The sequence below is a fragment of the Triticum urartu genome, chromosome 6A (genome assembly GCF_056163025.1).
Source record: "Triticum urartu cultivar PI428250 chromosome 6A, HENAU_Tu73, whole genome shotgun sequence".
Lineage (NCBI taxonomy): Eukaryota > Viridiplantae > Streptophyta > Magnoliopsida > Poales > Poaceae > Triticum > Triticum urartu.
Genome location: NC_141878.1, coordinates 587364004 through 587380531, shown reverse-complemented (window position 1 = coordinate 587380531; position 16528 = coordinate 587364004). Strand labels below are relative to the sequence as shown.

The window sequence follows — 16528 nt, the reverse complement described above, 5'->3', positions numbered from 1 at the left end:
CCTCTGTGTCTCTATTAGCAAATTTTGCTGGTGGAATTCTAGGGTTCCATATTTGGAAAGTATGGTTTGCTGGAATTCTAGCAAATTTTGTTGTTAACTGAATCTTGTTTTGAACTGATGCAGTTAACTGAATCTTGTTGTTTGTGACTAAACAAAGTTGCTAACCGAACCTAATTGTTAACAGGGAATCTTTGCTGTCTGTTACTGAACCTAGCTAGTTGTTAACTGAATGCAGCGAACTGAATCTTGTTGTCTGTCACTTAACCTAGTTATTAATTTAACCTAGTTAACTAAATCTTGTTGTTTGTGACTGAACCTAGTTGTTAACTGAATCTTTACTGTGTGTCACTGAACCTAGTTGTTAACTGAATCTTTACTGTGTGTCACTGAACCTAGTTGTTAACTGACTGCAGTTAACTGAATCAGTTCACAACAAGATTCAGTTAACTGGATCTTTGTTGTTTGTCACTGAATTTTCATGTCCTACTTGACTGATTTTTAGGGTTTTCAAATGTTTAATTATTCTAGGGTAGTTACTTCACTAATTGATAGATGTAGTTGAATTATCCTTGTGCACTGAATGAAACAGGCACTAAATGCCACTACTGAAATTTGCAGGGTGTTGTGCAGTGGGTATATGAGTTAATTTTGGGTTGAGTGATGTAGTGGACAAGTTGACCACAGAAGGAGTGAGTCAGTGTATATGGGTTAAAGTGATTTGACTGATGTGAAGTGTCAGTAGGTGTGCTCAATTTAATGTTCAAACTATGTTGATTAAAGGTAACAAGTGTCCCTAACTAGGAAAGAATTTGCAATATTCAGACTTGCAATGTTCGGACTTTATTCAATCAAACTATACTAACATTTTATCTTTGCATTGACACCTAGAGCACCCCTATAATTCCATAGTAAGCTGACTGAAAAAATTTTGAGACATAGATTTTATGACATTTTATCTTTGTATTGACACCTACAGCACAACTATAGTTCGTTGCATTGATACCTACAACACAACGATAGTTCTTTGCATTGAAACGTAGATGATCATACATAGTTTGACATTTATAATGGATAATATGAGCACCAATATTCAGATAATATGAGCAATGTCATTCAGATAATGTGAGCACAAAGATTCAGATAATATGACCACAAAGATTCAGATACTATGAGCACAAACATTCAGATAATATGACCACAAAAATCCAGATACTATGACCACAAACATTAAGATAGATAGATGGCATAGATAGACGAGTTCAGATAGAAAGCACACATAGTTCTAGTTCTTCAGACGCAAGCCACACCACTAAGTTCAGAAACTAACTGAACCCATATATTTGTTCAGATCTTGTTGCAAAAATTATCTAAGACCTAAGTGTTGTATCAGAGTCACTCGTTCTACAGGTTCAGAAGATAGAGTGATCAACGAACTGACCCCATGACGCAGAGCTTCTTCTTCGACCTCTTACTGCTTGTGCCTGTCTCCACCTCCATCTGCTGCTGCTTCCGCTGCTCCATCTGTGGTGCCTCCACATGCACTTTTTTGCTCCACTTGTAGCGCCTCCATCTCCATCAAAGAAATGGGCAGCACTGGCACCACCCTGTCAAGCTCGTAGCCCACACAGTGTTGGTCGTGGTTCTGGTACTTGTACCAGCATGCCTGCTGGAATGGGTTCGGGGAATCACTAGCCTCCCCCATCGCCCAGACCAAGTTTTCGATCAGTGGGCGGTGTAGGTTTGGCAATCGGGCGTACTCCTCATGGTTGGCGGCCGCCCTCACTACGCTCATGTTTCTTGGGGATTGCAACGTCGGTGTACCAGATGCTCGCCTCGCGCTCGTAGGAGAGCTTGGTGATGCCGCTGTCGAAGATCTCCTGCAGCACTTGGTCCCATTCGAGGCCAAATGTCGTGGCGCGATGGAGGTTTTATTTTGTTTCTTGTGGGAAGGAGGAAGTTGGATGCAGAGGAGCGACTGAGAGGTTGTGGAGTGGTGGTTATCTGTGCAAGGAGGGTGAATGTGAATGAATGCACTGTGTGTGTGTGGATACTAGGGTTTTCTGGAGAAACCGAATGAGCACAGTCAATCGATCAACCTACCACTTCATTTTTTAGAAGAATCGAACGAGCAGAGCCCGACCCAGAAGCCCAGTAAATAGAAACAATCGAATGCGCCCAACCCAGCCCAGTAAACAGAAACGTAGGAATGCGCCGGCCCGACCCAACAGCCAGCTTCATCCCGAGTGCAAAAAGGAAGGCCGTTAGCGTGCGCCATCACCGCTGTCGGCTCGCGAGTGATCGGCCACGTCAAAACGAGCTCAGAAAACGGTTCAATGTTTTTTTACCACTGTCAATTTTTCGGGACAGTGCAAAATGTCACATTTTGTAAAGTAATGATTTTCCACGAGTTGTGATAAGAAAGTGGTGGTTTTGTTCATTTTACTCGAGATCAACACTCCCACCATGGTGAAAGGAGATGCAACGAAGCTGACCGAGACGCAACAAGGCCGATCCAGCTGTTGGCATCAAACACCTGCTCTCACAAACTCACCCATAAGGTTCCCTAGTTAGGTATGCCACAAAATATATCACCATTATCTTGAGGGAAACAATTATGACAAGATATGACACTCATAATATCAATGCAACCCAGTAAAATGCGTGGAAAATGACAAATCAAAAATAATAAAGTGACGTAGAGCAATATGAAATTGTATGAAATACAGGTAATGGCATTGAATATGACAATATGAAGCTACTACAGTGAAGCCCTAGATTAAAACTTATAAATTTAGAGTTGGGTATGCAAACTTAAGGTATTAGTGAATCAAATAAATTACCCTTGGGAATAACAGTTACCTTGAACATATTTTTAATTGATTAGTACATGCTAAACTCCAAATTTGAATATAAAGATCATCTCAGTTGGAGTTGCGATGATTTAGTCATGACCTTTCGATGTTTTGGGTGCTAGTGTCCATGGATCTCATTTTTTACCTTTCCATGTTTTAATCATTTTTTGCCATTTCCTGATTAAATCAGAATTTCAACTATTTTATTACATCCGAATTTTAACTATTTACACAGAGAGGGAGACAGGCACACTGCAATGACATTTGTGCCCGAAGAATTAACTTTTTTTGGTGCATACAAGAAATTAATACTTGTGTATTTGAGCTATATATACCTGAAGTTGGCATGGAATATCAAAATTCAAAATAGACTTTGCCTATTCCTTGTTTTCAAAAGCACTTTTAATCACGTGAGAAAATAAAACTTTTTCATTTTTTGGGTTCTTATACAGCCTGGGCCCGCACGTCAAGTATTTAACATTTTTATTTCTACTAGCAAAAGTGCCCGTGCGTTGCAACGGGAGAAGAAAATGACATTTTCAAATTTAGCGAGAACTGTATGTATTGCAAAACACAAAATATCAACTAACAATTGATCAAAGAATAAATGGGGTTTCTATTGATCAATATTCAAGTTTCTGAAGGAGGTTATATACATGTTGAGAGGAAGATCTGTGAGGATGTGACGTCTTCCATGTTGCATCTCAGAAACTTCGATTGGTTCTTGAGTAATGTTTGTTTTCCTATTTAGGAAAGGTTAATTAATTATTTCCCGCAGGAAAGGTTAATTATTGGCTTCTTCTTTGCTGCCATTTCATTGTGTGTTGGAGCTTTTCTTTAGTACATGACTAAAAAGAGAAACCAAGATATGTGCTTGAATTGTTAATTTAAGTCATTTCTACCGGTGCGATCATATGCAGTTTTGAGTTACTGCCAACTACATATATGTGCGTTCCAGTTTCCTTGTGCATTGCTGGTGAACAACTTAATGTTATGTTTCTTTTTCTTTTGAGACTTCATACTGTAGCTGCAGTATCAGGTATCTAAAATAGTTGTATATAGGCCACAGCCCACAGGTACAAGAATCCCGCTGTTTCATTATAACTGTAGCATCTACTCCAAATACTGAATGATGGTATTACCTTGTCAAATACTGAATGTAGCTAGTTTTGGTTTTTTCAGTAGTTAATTGTCCAGACTAAAATAAGGATTTTGACATTGATTATAGTTTTGCGGCAACTTAATGATAGGCTGCAATTATGGATCCAAAATTTATATTGATGCTAGAGCACAATTGCTGTGCACAGGGTACAGGAAAACAATTGGCATATACACGATAGAGAAGAAATTAGAAGTAAATAGTACACGGCTGCAGTCAGCATATAGAGGTCATGGACTTCGAAGAAATCTGCAACAAATCAAAGGAAGCGAAGAGGAATGTGAGAGCTCACCCACTTGCCTGACACAAGAAATAGAAAAAAAAATTAGTCTGTAGATTCAGTATAGCAATTACAGTGAAGCTTAACTTTCCAGCTCTATAAGACCAGCGGCGCATATACTCTCGGTTTTAATCATATAAGCCAATAAAATTGAATTTTTTTTCTGATTATACCATGGGAAAAGTTTTGGAAATATGCCCTAGAGGCAATAATAAATTGGTTATTATTATATTTCCTTGTTCATGATAATCGTTTATTATCCATGCTAGAATTGTATTGATAGGAAACTCAGATACATGTGTGGATACATAGACAACATCATGTCCCTAGTAAGCCTCTAGTTGACTAGCTCGTTGATCAATAGATGGTTACGGTTTCCTGACCATGGACATTGGATGTCGTTGATAACGGGATCACATCATTAGGAGAATGATGTGATGGACAAGACCCAATCCTAAGCCTAGCACAAAGATCGTGTAGTTCGTATGCTAAAGCTTTTCTAATGTCAAGTATCATTTCCTTAGACCATGAGATTGTGCAACTCCCGGATACCGTAGGAGTGCTTTGGGTGTGCCAAACGTCACAACGTAACTGGGTGGCTATAAAGGTACACTATAGGTATCTCCGAAAGTGTCTGTTGGGTTGTCACGAATCGAGACTGGGATTTGTCACTCCGTGTAAACGGAGAGGTATCTCTGGGCCCACTCGGTAGGACATCATCATAATGTGCACAATGTGACCAAGGAGTTGATCACGGGATGATGTGTTACGGAACGAGTAAAGAGACTTGCCGGTAACGAGATAGAACAAGGTATCGGGATACCGACGATTGAATCTCGGGCAAGTATCATACCGATGGACAAAGGGAATTGCATACGGGATTGATTGAATCCTTGACATCGTGGTTCATCCGATGAGATCATCGTGGAACATGTGGGAGCCAACATGGGTATCCAGATCCCGCTGTTGGTTATTGACCGGAGAGTTATCTCGGTCATGTCTGCATGGTTCCCGAACCCGTAGGGTCTACACACTTAAGGTTCGATGACGCTAGGGTTATAGGGAATAGATATACGTGGTTACCGAATGTTGTTCAGAGTCCCGGATGAGATCCCGGACGTCACGAGGAGTTCCGGAATGGTCCGGAGGTAAAGATTTATATATGGGAAGTCCTGTTTTGGTCGCCGGAAAAGTTTCGGGTTTTATCGGTAATGTACCGGGACCACCGGGAGGGTCCCGGTGGTCCACCAAGTGGGGCCACCAGCTCCGGAGGGCTGCATGGGCCAAGTGTGGGAGGGGACCAGCCCCAGGTGGGCTGGTGCGCCCCCCACCAAGGCCCAAGGCGCAAGGGAGAGTGGAAGGGGGCAAACCCTAGGCTCAGATGGGCCTAAGGCCCACCTAGTGGTGCGCTCCCCTCTCTCCCCCCTTGGCCGCCCCCCTAGATGGGATCTAGGGCTGGCCGCCACCCCTAGGGGTGGAAACCTAGGTGGGGGCGCAGCCCCTCCCCTCCCCCTATATATACTTGAGGTTTTGGGCTGCCATACACACGATTCAATCTCCCTGTTGGCGCAGCCCTACCCATCTCCCTCCTCGTCTCTCGTAGTGCTTGGCGAAGCCCTGCTGGAGTCCCGCGCTCCTCCACCACCACCACGCCGTTGTGCTGCTGCTGGATGGAGTCTTCCCCAACCTCTCCTTCTCCCCTTGCTGGATCAAGGCGTAGGAGACGTCACCGGGCTGTACGTGTGTTGAACACGAAGGTGCCGTCCGTTCGACACTAGGATCATCGGTGATTTGGATCACGACGAGTACGACTCCATCAACCCCGTTCACTTGAACGCTTCCGCTTAGCGATCTACAAGGGTATGTAGATGCACTCTCCTTCCCCTCGTTGCTGGATTACTCCATAGATTGATCTTGGTGATGCGTAGAAAATTTTGAATTTCTGCTACGTTCCCCAACAGTGGCATCATGAGCTAGGTCTATGCGTAGTTACTATGCACGAGTAAAACACAAAGTAGTTGTGGGCGTTGATATTGTCAATTATCTTGCCGTTACTAGTCTTATCTTGATTCGGCGGCATCGTGGGATGAAGCGGCCCGGACCGACCTTACACGTACTCTTACGTGAGACTGGTTCCACTGACTGACATGCACTAGTTGCATAAGGTGGCTAGCGGGTGTCTGTCTCTCCCACTTTAGTCGGATCGGATTCGATGAAAAGGGTCCTTATGAAGGGTAAATAGAAATTGGCATATCACGTTGTGGTTTTCACGTAGGTAAGAAACGTTCTTGCTAGAAACCTATAGCAGCCACGTAAAAAAAACTTGCAACAACAATTAGAGGACGTCTAACTTGTTTTTGCAGCATATGCCTTGTGATGTGATATGACCAAAAGGATGTGATGAATGATATATGTGATGTATGAGATTGATCATGTTCTTGTAATAGGAATCACGACTTGCATGTCGATGAGTATGACAACCGGCAGGAGCCATAGGAGTTGTCTTAATTTATTTATGACCTGCGTGTCAACATAAACGTCATGTAATTACTTTACTTTATTGCTAAAGCGTTAGCCATAGTAGTAGAAGTAATAGATGACGTGACAACTTCAAGAAGACACGATGATGGAGATCATGATGATGGAGATCATGGTGTCATGCCGGTGACAACGATGATCATGGAGCCCCGAAGATGGAGATCAAAAGGAGCAAAATGATATTGGCCATATCATGTCACTATTTGATTGCATGTGATGTTTATCATGTTTTACATCTTATTTGCTTAGAACGACGGTAGCTTAATAAGATGATCCCTCACTAAAATTTCAAGAAAAGTGTTCCCCCTAACTGTGCACCATTGCGAAGGTTCATTGTTTCGAAGCACCACGTGATGATCGGGTGTGATAGATTCTAACGTTCGAATACAACAGGTGTTGACGAGCCTAGCATGTACAGACATGGCCTCGGGACACATGAGAAACACTTAGGTTGACTTGACGAGCCTAGCATGTACAGACATGGCCTCGGAACACGGAAGACCGAAAGGTCGAGCATGAGTCGTATAGAGGATACGATCAACATGAAGATGTTCACCGATGTTGACTAGTCCGTCTCACGTGACGATCGAACATGACCTAGTTACTCGGATCATGTTTCACTTAGATGATGGGAGGGATGTCGATCTGAGTGAGAGTTCATTAAATAATTTGATTAGATAAACTCAATTATCATGAACATAGTCTAAATTGTCTTTGCAAATATGTTGTAGATACATAGCTCACGTTGTAGCTCCCTGTTTCAAATACGTTCCTAGAGAAAGATTAAGTTGAAAGATATTGTAAGCATTGATGCGGACTAGGTCCGTAGTCCGAGGAGTGTCCTCACTGCTACACAGAAGGCTTACATCTTTGATGCACCGCTCGATGTGCAAACCCCTACAACATCGTCTGTGGATGTTGTGAACACCTGACAGACACGTCCTGATGACTACTTGATAGTTTAGTGCACCATACTTTACGGCTTAGAATCGGGATTCCAATGATGTTTTGAACGCCATAGAACATATGAGATGTTCCAAGAGCTGAAATTGGGATTTCAGGCTCATGCCCGTGTTGAGAGGTATGAGACCTCTGACAAGTTCTTTTGCCAACAAGATGGAGGAGAATGGCTCAGCTAGTGAGCATGTGCCCAGAATGTCTGGGTGCTACAATCACTTAAATCAAGTGGGAGTTAAACTTCCAGATAAGATAGTGATTGATAGAGTTCTCTAGCCACTATCACTAAGCTACTAGATCTTCGTGATGAACTATGACATGCAAGGGATGGAGTTCATCCCGGAGCTGTTCGCGGTGCTTAAGACCGCAAAAGGTAGAAATCAAGAAGGAGCATCAAGTGTTGATGGTTTAACAAGACCACTGGTTTCAAGAAGGGCAAGGGCTAGAAGGGAAACTTCATGGATGGCAAACCAGTTGCCGCTCCAGTAAAGGAACCCAAGGTTGAACCCAAACCCGAGACTAAGTGCTTCTATTGTAAGGGGAACGGTCACTTGTAGAGGAATTACCCCAAATGCATGGTAGATAAGAAGGCTGGCAACTTCAACAACGTATATACGTGTTATTAATGTGTACCTCACTAGTACTCCTGGTAGCACCTGGGTATTGGATACCGGTTCAGTTGCTATTATTGGTGACTTGAAGCAAAAGCTACGGACTAAACGGAGACTGGCTGAGGGCGAGGTGACGATGTGTGTTGGAAGTGTTTCCAAAATTGATGAGATCACCATCGCACGCTCCATCTGCCTTCGGGATTAGTATTGAACCTAGATAAATGTTATCAGGTGTCTACGTTGAGCATGAATATGATTAGATCATGTTCATTGCAATACGGTCATTCATTTAAGTTAGAGAACAATGGTTATTCTGTTTACATGAATGATACCTTTCATGGTCATGCACCCTATGTGAATGGTTCATTGAATCTCGGTCGTGGTAATACACATGTTCACGCCAAAAGATGTAGAGTTAATAATGATAGTACCACTTTCTTGTGGCACTGCCGCTTAGGTCAAATTGGCGTAAGATGCATGAAGAAACTCCATATCGATGGATGTTTGGAGTCACTTGATTTTGAATCGCTTGACACATGCGAGCCATGCCTCATGGGCAGGATAAATAAGACCCCGCTTTCAGGTACAATGAAACGGGCAAGTGACTTGTTGGAAATCATGCATGCTGATGCGTGTGATCCAACGAGAATTGAAGCGTGCGGTGGATATCGCTATTTTCTCATCTTCACTGACGATTTGAGTAGATATAGGTATATTTACTTAATGAAGCACAAGTCCGAAATGTTTGAATAGTTCAAGCGATTTCAGAGTGAAGTTAAGAATCATCATAACAATAAGATCATGTTCCTATGATCTGATTAAAAGGGGATTTTCTAAGTTATGAGTTTGGCAAACACTTAAGACATTGTGGAATTGTTTCACAGTTGAAGCCACCTGGAACACCACAAGGTAATGGTGTGTCCGGACGTCGTAATCGAACCCTATGAGATATGGTGCGATCTATGATGTCTCGTACCAATCTACCGTTTTCATTTTGAGGTTATGCGTTAGAGACAGCTGCATTCACTTTAGATAGGACACCATCTAAGTCCGTTGAGACGACGACGTATGAACATTGGTTTGGCAAGAAACCAAAGTTGTCGTTCTTAATGTTTGGGGCTGCGATGCTTAAGGCTTCAGCCAGAGAAGCTCGAACCCAAAGCAGACAAACACATCTTCATAGGATATCCAAAGGTGACAGTAGGGTATACCTTCTATCTCAGATCCGAGGGAAAATTGTTTGTCGCTCAGAACGGGTCCTTTCTCGAGAAGGAGTTTCTCTCGAAAGAATTGAGTGGGAGGAAGATAGAACTTGATGAGGTTGTCGAACCTTTATTTGAACCAGAGAATGATGCAACACAGAAAGATGTTTTCTGTGGCATCTACATCTGTTGAATAGGAAGTTAATGATAGTGATCATGAAGCTTCGGATCAAGTTGCTATCGAACCTCGTAGGTCGACAAGGAAATGTACTACTCCTGAGTGATACGGTAATCCTGTCTTAGATATCATGTTGTTAGACAACAATGAACCTGCGAACTATGGAGAAGCGATGGTGGGCCCGTATTTCGACAAATGGTTAGAAACCATGAAATCCGAGATAGGATCCATATATTAGAACAAAGTATGGACTTTGGTGGACTTGCCCGATGATCGGCCAGCCATTGAGATAAATGGATCTTTAAGAAGAAGACGAACGTGGGCGGTAATGTTACCGTCTATGAAGCTCGACTTGTGGGAAAGAGTCTTTTCACAAGTTCAAGGAGTTGACTATGATGAGAATTTCTCACCCGTAGCGATGCTTAAGTCCGTCGGAATCATGTTAGCACTAGCTGTATTTTTCGATTATGAAATCTTACAGATGGATGTCAAAACAAGTTTTCTTACCAAGTTTTCGTAAGAAAAGTTGTATGTGATACAATAAAAGGTTTTGTCGATCCTAAGGATGCTAAAAGGTATGCTGGCTCCAGCAATCCTTCTATGGACTAGAGCAAGCATCTCGGAATCGGAATATATGTTTTGATGGAGTGATCAAAGCTTTTAGGTTTATACAATGTTTGCTAGAAACTTGTATTTACAAGAAAGTGAGTGGGAGCACTACAACATTTCTGATAAGTATATGTGGATGACATATTGTAGATCTGAAATAATGTAGAATTTCTGGAAAGCATAAACGGTTGTTTGAAGAGTGTTTTTCAAAGGAAGACCTGGATAAAGCTGCTTACATATTGGGCATCAAGATCTATAGAGATAGATCAAGACGCCTGATGGTGCTTTCAAAGAACGCACACCTTGACATGTTTTTGAAGGAGTTCAAAATAGATCAGTCAAAGAAGGGGTTCTTACCTGAGTTGTAAGGTGTGAAGTTGAGTAAGACTCGAAGATTGACCACGGCAGAAGAAAGAGGAAGGACGAAGGTCGTCCCCTATGCTCTTGTCATAGGCTCTATACGGTATGCCATGCTGAGTACCGCACCAGATGTGTGCCTTGCCACATGTCTGGCAAGAGGGTACAAAGGTGATCTAGGAGTAGATCACCAGATAGTGGTCAAAATTATCCTTAGAGGAATAAGGAAATGTTTCTCGGTTATGGAGGTGATAAAGAGTTCGACATAAAGAGTTACGTCGATGCAAGCTTAACACCTATCCAGATAGCTCTGAGTAGAGATACCGGATACGTATAATGGAACAATAATTTGGAATAGCTCCAAGTGGAACGTGGTAGCAGTATCTACGATATAAAGTTTTGCGAAATACATAGGGATCTGAATATGGCAAGACCCGATGACTACAACCTCTCTCACAAGCATAACATGATCAAACCTAGAACTCTTTGAGTGTTTATCACATAGTGATGTGAACTGGTTCACTGAGTCTAGTAGACTCTTGGATGTTGGTCACATGGCGATGTGACCTGTGAGTGTTAATCACATGGCGATGTGAACTAGATTATTGACTCTAGTGCAAGTGGGAGACTGTTGGAAATATGCCCTAGAGGCAATAATAAATTGGTTATTATTATATTTCCTTGTTCATGATAATCGTTTATTATCCATGCTAGAATTGTATTGATAGAAAACTCAGATACATGTGTGGATACATAGACAACACCATGTCCCTAGTAAGCCTCTAATTGACTAGCTCGTTGATCAATAGATGGTTACAGTTTCCTGACCATGGACATTGGATGTCATTGATAACGGGATCACATCATTAGGAGAATGATGTGATGGACAAGACCCAATCCTAAGCCTAGCACAAAGATCGTGTAGTTCGTATGCTAAAGCTTTTCTAATGTCAAATATCATTTCCTTAGACCATGAGATTGTGCAACTCCCGGATACCGTAGGAGTGCTTTGGGTGTGCCAAACGTCACAACGTAACTGGGTGGCTATAAAGGTACACTACAGGTATCTCCGAAAGTGTCTGTTGGGTTGGCACGAATCGAGACTGGGATTTGTCACTCCATGTAAACGGAGAGGTATCTCTGGGCCCACTTGGTAGGACATCATAATAATGTGCACAATGTGACCAAGGAGTTGATCACGGGATGATGTGTTACGGGACGAGTAAAGAGACTTGCCGGTAACGAGATAGAACAAGGTATCGGGATACCGACGATCGAATCTCGGGCAAGTATCGTACCGATGGACAAAGGGAATTGCATACGGGATTGATTGAATCCTTGACATCGTGGTTCATCCGATGAGATCATCATGGAACATGTGGGAGCCAACATGGGTATCCAGATCCCGCTGTTAGTTATTGACCGGAGAGTTATCTCGGTCATGTCTGCATGGTTCCCGAACCCGTAGGGTCTACACACTTAAGGTTCGATGACGCTAGGGTTTTAGGGAATAGATATACGTGGTTACCGAATGTTGTTCGGAGTCCCGGATGAGATCCCGGACGTCATGAGGAGTTCCGGAATGGTCCGGAGGTAAAGATTTATATATGGGAAGTCCTGTTTTGATCGCCGGAAAAGTTTCGGGTTTTATCGGTAATGTACCGGGACCACCGGGAGGGTCCCGGTGGTCCACCAAGTGGGGCCACCAGCCCTGGAGGGCTGCATGGGCCAAGTGTGGGAGGGGACCAGCCCCAGGTGGGCTTGTGCGCCCCCCACCAAGGCCCAAGGCGCAAGTGAGAGTGGAAGGGGGCAAACCCTAGGCTCAGATGGGCCTAAGGCCCACCTAGTGGTGCGCCCCCCTCTCTCCCCCCTTGGCTGCCCCCCTAGATGAGATCTAGGGCTCGCCGCCACCCCTAGGGGTGGAAACCTAGGTGGGGGCGCAACCCCTCCCCTCCCCCTATATATACTTGAGGTTTTGGGCTGCCATACACACGATTCAATCTTCCTGTTGGCGCAGCCCTACCCATCTCCCTCCTCGTCTCTCGTAGTGCTTGGCGAAGCCCTGCTGGAGTCCCGCGCTCCTCCACCACCACCACGCTGTCGTGCTGCTGCTGGATGGAGTCTTCCCCAACCTCTCCTTCTCCCCTTGCTGGATCAAGGCGTAGGAGACGTCACCGGGCTGTACGTGTGTTGAACACGGAGGTGCCGTCCGTTCGGCACTAGGATCATCGGTGATTTGGATCACGACGAGTACGACTCCATCAACCCCGTGCACTTGAACGCTTCCGCTTAGCGATCTACAAGGGTATGTAGATGCACTCTCCTTCCCCTCGTTGCTAGATTACTCCATAGATTGATCTTGGTGATGCGTAGAAAATTTTGAATTTCTGTTACGTTCCCCAACAAAAAGTTCATAAATCTGGAAATCGAGCAAAAAGAAAAGAGTTTACGCTGAAGATTATCGAAAAAGAAAGCTTGTATAACTCTTTAGATTTAATCAGTGAATAAGTGGTTCTGTTTTCTTTTTGGTTAGGGAGTTGACTATAGAGACTTACATTTTCTGCCTGGAATCTTTCTGACATTATTAGTGAGATCATGGCACACATTATCAGCCATGTATGAACTTTATGACACGAGTAAACCAAAATTTACAACATGCAGCACATGCACCAAAATTTATCAAATTATTGTGCAGAAATATTTAGTCATTTCTCTCTCCAGAAACTGTCAATACAGAACAGTTGAAATCAAGTGTTTTTCCTTGACCAGTCTCCACTGTCTTAGTTTCACAAAAATGCAAGAAGCAAACCAAAGGACGCAGAGAGTGAAAATAAGACTAAAGTAATGAGAGAAAATTTAGTTGCATTGCATGCACAGCGAAGTCTGCCAAGCTTGCCGTGTCAGGGGAAAATGCTAATTGTTCCTTGTTGGTTTAACCAACACCAAAACTTAAGGCTTCAGAATACATTACAGCAATGTAACACTGAGTCGTTGCAACTGGAGAAAACGCGGGATGGGGAACCTCTTGTGCGTTGCAACAGAAGAAAGTGTGGGGATGGGGAGCCGGTGTTGATATTATTTAGTGACCAGTATTTGCAGCCCATCTCACATCGAAATGATATAATCAAATGTAAATAAACTTCTTGGAAAACATTTCACAACATACTCCAATTCTTGCTAGCAATTTAAACGGCTCCATCAAATATTTAGAATTATTGTAGAGTTTTAAAAATAAGTAAATTTGAATTAGCAAGATGAAAGCCAATTCTACACTGTAATTTCTTAAGCCCGAAATATTTAGATGACTCCATCAAATGTATAGCTCAGGACTGAGGTAATATCCTTTTGAGAAATCTCTGCACACACTCGAGCACTGGCTTTGCTTGTAAAAGGAATTCTTGCTAGCATAAAAAAGATATAGTGGTAAGGGAATTTACCGAGTAGACGTTGTAGTTCCATAGCCCAAGATCAATTGCCAATCATGAACCGTAGGCAGGGGATCAATGAAGCAATATTTTACCCATAAATCCAATAGTTGAAACGTTCATGGTCCTGTATGTAACCTCTGTACCTCTCCATAACGCAATATAGCATCACATGAAGCCAGCCAGCAGCAAACAGATCAGCTTTTACCTGCCAAATTCAGATCCCAGATAAATCATCTGCTCCCTCGCCATCCGCCTTTGTGTGTGCTCCACATCAGATTAGCAGCTGATGCATCAAAGTAGTAGCAGCAGCAGCATCAATCAACAAACAACAGAAAAAGTAGCAATATAATATGTGGCTAACAGGAGCAGACCAGCAGCGCACAACATAGAGAGCACCGTCCCTCTCCCCTGCCCTCCTCGCACCAGCAGCGCACCAGACCGTCCTCTTCCTCGCCAATCTCCCCCTGGGAACCAGCACCATGCGCTCCCCGACCAGCGCCTCCGCTGCCCACTCCCGCGAACGTCCACGCCCTATCTTCTCTTCACCGGAGCAACCAGCCGCACAGCTCCCTGCCGTGCCTCCCCTCGTTTCTCTCATTCCTCTTGTGTTCTCTCTCCCTCTCCCGCATCCTCCCTCCTTTAACTTCCAAGAGCACGGGAGCAACCATGGCGCTACCCCAGAGAACCCCTAGCGCAGCACCGCCTCCCCGCCATGGCCGCCGCCACCCGCAAGCTTGCGCCGCGCCTCGCTGCCGATGAACGGGCGGATCGGCGCGGGAGGTTTGGTGGTGGCCGGATCCGGTGCGCAGCGGAGCAGAGGATGCGGATCAAGGCAGTGGCGGCCCAATCCCGCCGGAGTCGTGGCCGGAGGCGGGTGGCGCGGCTACGGGCGAAGCTCGGGGCGACCATGGCGGCGCTGCAATGAGAGGGAGATAGAGATGGTGAGAGAGAGGGAGTAAGGAGAGGGATGAGGAGAAGGTAGGGCGGCGAAGTGACCTAGTCGCGGCGGCGGGCCAGTCGGCGCGGCGAGGCGGCGGAGGAAGGCAGGGTCGGGGCGAGCGCCTGGCGCGGAGCCAAGCTCCCCCTAAAAAGGATCGCAGGTTGAATACACAAAAATATAGGGTTCTTTATGTAAAAACGAAACGCTTTCTCTGGTAGCCACTTAAAACAGGAACGCGGGTTGAATTCTAGAAAACTGAGGGGCTTTTCAGCAAAAATACCGACGACGTACGGGCAGAAGCACTATTTGCTTTATTATAATATATATATATATAGGGGTAAAATAGATGGGGCACCTAGGTGCCTGGGCACCTTGATTGTTTTGGAAACCATGATATATTTAATTAGTTTCCTACCCATTCTTCATGCAAGACTTTCCATAGTTATGATTTATTTTTGTTTCCTAATTATTAGGCATGCAAGACTTGCCATATAATAAATTGTATTAATTTTTGATTTTATTTGAACTGCTATGGTTATCTAATGCGCGTATTTTTGTTTCCTAAATATCTAATACATACCAACTTGTATATACTCAATATTTTTTTGAACTATTATATTTCATTTTTGTTTCCTAACTATCTAATATGGGTATCGAATACCTACTAATGAAATTATTTACTTACGTGGTATGTATATACCCAATAATTTATTTTCTAACTATCTAATACTTGTATCTGGTACCTACTGACGATGTACATACGCGGGTACGTATATTCCAGGCTGCATAAAATATGGCTACATAGATACCCTGCTATGTAAAATATACCCAATGAACTCCTAGTATACCTTCGTAACAAAAAAAACTCCTAGTGTATCCACATACTTTATATGACATGCTCACATAAATCTTCTAGTATATACCCAACGTACTTAAATAAAACAATATACCCAATGTGTCTGCACACGTATATACCCGGCTATATGAAAAAGTGTAGAAAACTGTTGTAGGTTTCCTGTCAACGTATATATACAGTAAAATATGGCTACATATATATCCGACTACATGAATTATGGCATGCATAGGTATTTGAATAACCGGGGTATAAATCTCACATCCGGGGTATGAAGAGAAGTATGATTGGTACGCGCATACCCAAAAAAAATATCCATTTTGGAAAAAGCTTGAAGACGTTTATGTGTATTTTCCCATGGAGACAAAAGATAACCATACCTTCTGTTCTCAAGACAATCATATACGTATGTATTTAATTATGTATATGACTTCCTATATTTATGTAAAAAGAAAGAAATGCACGTATAAGAAATAAAGTTGGGCACGTACCATGCAGCATGCATGGTCTTAATGGACCATTAATTGTTGTTTTTTTCTCTATCTTGTTTAATCTAGGCATTAA

At 43.3% G+C, this 16528-nt stretch overlaps 1 long non-coding RNA gene across 1 annotated transcript; it reads right to left on the bottom strand.

Annotated features, from left to right (window-relative positions):
* Window positions 1-13966: 13966 nt before the first annotated feature.
* On the bottom strand, window positions 13967-15353 carry LOC147966707 (uncharacterized). The gene is made up of 3 exons (XR_015607848.1): window positions 15168-15353; window positions 14543-15087; window positions 13967-14454 (listed from the first exon to the last, which is right to left on the bottom strand). It is a non-coding gene; the product is annotated as an uncharacterized LOC147966707 (long non-coding RNA).
* Between the last annotated feature and the right edge of the window lie 1175 nt (window positions 15354-16528).